Genomic DNA, 5,425 nt, shown 5'->3' with positions numbered 1-5,425 from the left:
AACTCATAATGCCCATATCGCGTCCTAAACGCTGTCTTCTGGACGTCTTCATCCCGTACTCTCACCTGATGGTAACCTGACCTCAGATCGATCTTGGAAAACCAAGATGCTCCCTGCAACTGATCGAATAAATCATCGATCCTCGGCAACGGGTAACGGTTCTTGACCGTTAGCTTGTTCAACTCCCGGTAATCAATGCACATCCGGTGTGAACCATCCTTCTTTTTGACGAACAGAATAGGTGCTCCCCATGGCGAGCTGCTCGGCCGAATGAATCCCTTCCCCAGCAACTCCTGGAGTTGCGAGGACAACTCTTGCATCTCTGGAGGTGCAAGACGATAGGGCACTTTAGCAATAGGTGCTGCCCCCGGAACCAGATCAATACTAAACTCTACTTGCCTCACAGGCGGTACTCCCGGCAACTCCTCGGGAAAGACATCTGAAAATTCGCGCACCACCGGAACTTCCTCAACTGACTTCGGTTTCTCGGAAACCTCCCGCGTATCCATCACATACGCCACAAAACCTTTACAGCCCTGCCGTAGACACTGCCTCGCCCTAGCGGCCGAACAAAAAGCTGATCCCGAACGGGTACCCTCGCCGTACACCGAAAGGACTCCCCCTCTAGGGTCTCGTATAGTCACCAACTGACGCTCACAGTCGATGACAGCGCCGAACCGGCTCAGCCAGTCCATGCCCACGATGACACAGACATCCCCCATCACGATAGGAATCAGATCAATTGGGAATCCAATCCCGAAAATCTCTAGTACACATCCCCGAAGAACCTCCGTAGCACAAATCACCTTCTCGTCAGCTATAGAAACTCTCAAAGGTCGACTCAACGACTCACGACTAACGCCGATATGCTGACTAAAGGCTAAGGACACAAAGGACCTACTCGCACCCGAGTCAAATAACACTAAGGCAGGCACAGAGTTCACAAGGAAAGTACCTACGCATATAATAACATAAGCATAACATCTTGACATTAAAATAAATACATGAATTACAACATACCTGCCACAACATCGGGCGCAGCGCGGACCTCCTCCGCAGTCAGCTGAAAGGCTCTCCCACGAGCCCTCGGGGCCTCGACCTTCACCGGTCGAGTCTCAGTAGTCCTGGCAACAGGTGCAGATCCCTGACGAAGCTGAGGGCACTCGGCCTTCCGATGGCCGGTCTGGTTGCAATGAAAGCAAACCGTAAATCCCTTGGGACACTCCCTAGCAATGTGTCCCTCCTTGCCACACTTGTAGCAAGCACCGGCTCGACACGCCCCATCGTGACCCTTACCGCACTTTACGCAAGTGCGGTTCTTCAAACCTCCCGTCCTCGAATCGGCGGACTTGATCCGCTTGGCTGCCGGCTGAGACTGAGCCGGTCGCCGGTCTGCCTGCTGAGACTCGGCCTCCTCCCTGGCCTGAGTCTCTAACTCGATCTCACGCTTCCTGGCATTCGCCTGAAGCTCAGTAAAAGTATGGTAAGTGGAGTTTGACACAAACTCCCGGATCTCCCTCCTCAGAACACCTAAGTACCGGCTCATCCGAGCCTGCTCTGTGGCCACTAGCTCGGGGCAAAACATCGCCCTCTTATGGAACTTCCGCGTGATCGCCGCCACCGAATCAGTACCCTGCTTGAGGGTTAAGAACTCCTGAACCAATCGTTCCCGCTCCACCGGGGGAACGTACTCATCCCTGAACATGGTAGTGAACCCCTCCCATGTCACTGCCGCAGTCTCTGCTAAAGTGAAGTTCGCCGTCACGAACTTCCACCAGTCCTTGGCTCCCAGACGGAGCTGGTTCAAAGCAAACCGTACCCTCAGGTGCTCCGGGCATGAACAAGTGTAGAAGCACCCCTCTATATCTGCGATCCACCTCATCGCAGCAATCGGATCCTGCGTCCCATCGAACTCTGGTGGCTTCGTGTTGCTGAACTCTCGGAACAGCAATGAATCACCCCCCTGTGGCCTAGCAGCGGCCACAGCTGCGGTAGCTGCAGCGGTTGCAGCCTCAGTCAATGCGGCGTACCGCTCGTCGAACGTCTCCATCAGGGTGGTCTTGATAGACCCAAACATCTCCGGGATCTCAGCCCGGATCGCCGCCGCCACCTCCTCGTGGATCATCTGACGAATATCCTCGTCACTCACACCGCTCGTACTTGCCCCGTGCCGCGGTCTAACCATGATATCTCTGAAATACAACATAAAACTATCAGAGATTCTACCGAGTATAATCATACTCGTCACGCAACCCTACTCAGTCCCAGATATTCAGGGATTCTTACTTGGGCCTCCCACTGACCCGGTGTCCTCGGTAGTACGGGCCCAATACTACCGACCACACCGCATCAATGTTCATCCCAAGTCCTCCTCCCCAAACTCCAGATAGTGAGTACTCTACTTCTGATACGCTCTATCTACCCGCATACTAGCAAAGCATCTCATATAGGCAACTTCCCTAGACTAAGGCATCACAATTCAGGCCACTCTAGTCCTATCATGAATACCTAGTCTTCTAGCATGCATAACAATTCATATCATATAATATTGTAAGGTATTTTGGGGATCTTTACCGTTCGGGCGCTGACTGATCGTACACACTGCTTCTTTCTTGCTTACCACAAAACCATTTACAAAAGTTATGCCTTTATTTGAAAAGCTTCCTCAAATCCTCGGTTTGAGTTCAGATACCCCCCTAAGGTGCACCCGAATCCCTCAAACCAAGGCTCTGATACCAATTGTAACAACTCAAATTTTTCAAACAAATTTTTTCATTTTTAAAACATAATTGTTTCCATTAAAAACAAGGCATAAATAGTTTAATTATTCGGTCAATACAATTATTCAAACTCCCAAGATCATAAAACAATCTTCAGTGTGTATCGATCATGCCGGCGCCTTCCCACGGTCCTCGCTAGTACCTGAAATACATACACAACAACTGTAAGCATAAATGCTTAGTGAGTTCCCCAATATACACTTACACACATACGCCTTTCCAGGCCCTGACCTTCCGGTCCTCAATACAACGCCTTCCGGCCCATAACATAATCGCCTTCCAGCCCATAACATATTGCCTTCCGGCCCACATATCATACATAGCACATATAACAATTAACTTACCACATATAGCATACATATCACATAACATATTCGACCTTCCGGTCACACAGTCAAACCCTTCCGGGTACAGTATAGTGAGAAGACTCACCTCGTATATGCTGAAAGCTAGCAACTCCTGAAATGACTCGTGCACAACCGACGAGCTACAACCTCCCTATAACATTACGTAACTCATTAATACTTATCTCTTCTAAGTGTGACTATCCCTAAGAAGTCAGACTTAGGTCAACTCTGGTCAACGGTCAACGGTCAGCTCAACCGGACTCGGCGAGTACCATGGCGACTCGGCGAGTCTAGACGTCTTCCAACTTTCTGAGATTCCTTATCTACTCGTCGAGTACCCTCATCGACCCGACGAGTTACTCCTGGAAGAATCGCGGGGCCACCCCGACTCCACTCGCCGAGTCTGAAGAACAACTCGGCGAGTCCCAGTAAATCTTCAAGCTACTCGGCGAGTCCATGCCATGCAGACGAGTAACTGCTTCCTGAATTACGTATGGTCCCAAGATATACAACCATGGGACCCTCTGGACGTCTAAACATCTCTTTACTGTGGGTATAACATCTGGGTAATAACATAATAACCCATCTAATCACTAAATGGGTTTTTCATAAACCCTAGGTTCATAGGCACATTAACTAACATAATTGATCCGAGTATTACCTGAGGACGTTCTCTCTGTGTCCCCCAAACCTCAGGACTCGATCCTCCTTGATATTCCTTTGACCAATTTCTTCTTCTTCTTGTCTAACCAATTCTTCCAAGTTCCAAAAGCTTTCTCTCCTGCTCTAGACGTCCACAGCGATTAGGGTTCTTCTCAATCGACCAAAAGACTGAAAATGACGGCCTAAGAGGCGTTATATACGATTCAAACTGAACGGTTAGGGTTTCTGCTGAACAGCGTCGACTCGCCGAGTCCATACCTGGACTCGTCGAGTCCCGTCGTGATCCCGCGACCAAGTCCGCGATCCTACTCGGCGAGTCTAGGCTCCAACTCGCCGAGTCCCCTCTTAAATCACCCCAAAAACATAATTTTAATAATACCTGAGATTCCGGGCTGTTACACATTAAGGACCTTAAACATCAAGTTTTGGAGGGTTGAATGAGGGTTTACGGCCCAAGATCTTCTTAGGCCGTAAACTCCCTCAAATGGTGCAAAGTGTTCCCTAATCACCTTACCTAGCATAGGACCTTAACCTAGAATTATACCTCGATGAGTTAGGGACTTCAATCAACGAATTGGCACTTCACACCATGAGTTTACGGCCGTAAACTCATGGGGAAGTGGTCCCTAGGCCGTAAACCCTATACAAGGCCACTCTTGGACCTTAAACACACCCAATCTCTTATTTAGGCCTTGGAACACTTAACTACTTAAGTTATAATAGTTTTAAGACTTGTTTGGTGACCCAATTGAGATTTTACGGCCAGGAGTAAACTCCCCTGGGCCGCAAACTCCAACAAACATGGTCATTTGACCCTACACTCCCGTATAAGGCCTTACACTCCTTTATTGCAACCCAATAGCCTCCTAGCACTTGACCAAAGTGTTTTTCTTCGCATTAGGATGTTTATACGTGTTTAATTAGTGTTATAATCACTAATTATATGTAAACATATGTCTTCATATGTTACTAGGGTCATTAAGTGTGTTCAAGTCTTCACTTGACACCGAGCACTCAACCGACACTTCCATCCGATCCACTCGCTGCAGGTGAGTTCATACCCCTGAATCAACCTTTTAAATGATTTTAAATGCTTTTATGGGGGGGATACAAGTTAAAATATAGAGTTATTAGATCAATCATTTGATTAATAACTGTATAGAAAATGGATTTTTACATGTTAATCTGCTTCATCCAACAAAAGGTTTTCCAATCTCATTTTCAAATCTTGCTTAAAGTATGAATTTCTCTTTTAGGTTATCAAAGGTATTCCAAAGGTTTTTCAAAGGTTTTTCAAATCTTGTTTTATAAACTGACATCACGTCGTAAATTCCTATTTGTAAAGATTTTCCAAAGGTTTTACCAAAGTTTTCTTCTTGACTTTTATTTAGTTAAATGCATGCCTATATTTGTATAGTTATATAAATAATATTTAAAGGAATTATCACGGCTAGCTCGACTTATTTCCTTTTCCTCGTTGGGATGTGGTCTGGTGGGTATCGACTATCCATCCGAAGGTCGTTTAAATATTAATTATATATCATGTATACCTGTATAGACATAAAGGTTCCCATAAACCAGTTCATTTCCTTTGGGTAGCAAGGGCATCCTTCCATTCATCATTCATATACCTGA

This window comes from Lactuca sativa, chromosome 2, assembly GCF_002870075.4.
Source record: "Lactuca sativa cultivar Salinas chromosome 2, Lsat_Salinas_v11, whole genome shotgun sequence".
Taxonomy (NCBI): domain Eukaryota; kingdom Viridiplantae; phylum Streptophyta; class Magnoliopsida; order Asterales; family Asteraceae; genus Lactuca; species Lactuca sativa.
This window is presented reverse-complemented; position numbering follows the sequence as displayed.